Genomic DNA, 222 nt, shown 5'->3' with positions numbered 1-222 from the left:
GGCTCCGGCTCAGAGAGGGCAAATCCCTGTGTTCGGCACAGCTGACGGAAGGGCGCCCGGGAGGCGGAGGTGGCACGAGGCCCGCAGAGTCTTCCGGAAGTCGGGAGAGGCCCTGCAGCATGCGCCCTGTCCCGGGGCTGGGAGGGCAGGGGCTCCCACCCAGTCTCTCTATCTGTTCTGGATGCCATTACAGACCTTTCCTGGGACCCTTTGTGTGTCTGC

General features: G+C 65.8%; 1 protein-coding gene across 6 annotated transcripts in view; it reads right to left on the bottom strand.

Moving 5' to 3' along the window:
• Positions 1 to 222, bottom strand: part of ACSF3 (acyl-CoA synthetase family member 3) — a 59,590-nt gene that overhangs the window by 10,466 nt on the left and 48,902 nt on the right. The window lies entirely within an intron of this gene.

This window comes from Crocuta crocuta, unplaced genomic scaffold, assembly GCF_008692635.1.
Source record: "Crocuta crocuta isolate KB4526 unplaced genomic scaffold, BGI_CrCroc_1.0 scaffold61, whole genome shotgun sequence".
NCBI lineage: Eukaryota > Metazoa > Chordata > Mammalia > Carnivora > Hyaenidae > Crocuta > Crocuta crocuta.
This window is presented reverse-complemented; position numbering and strand designations above follow the sequence as displayed.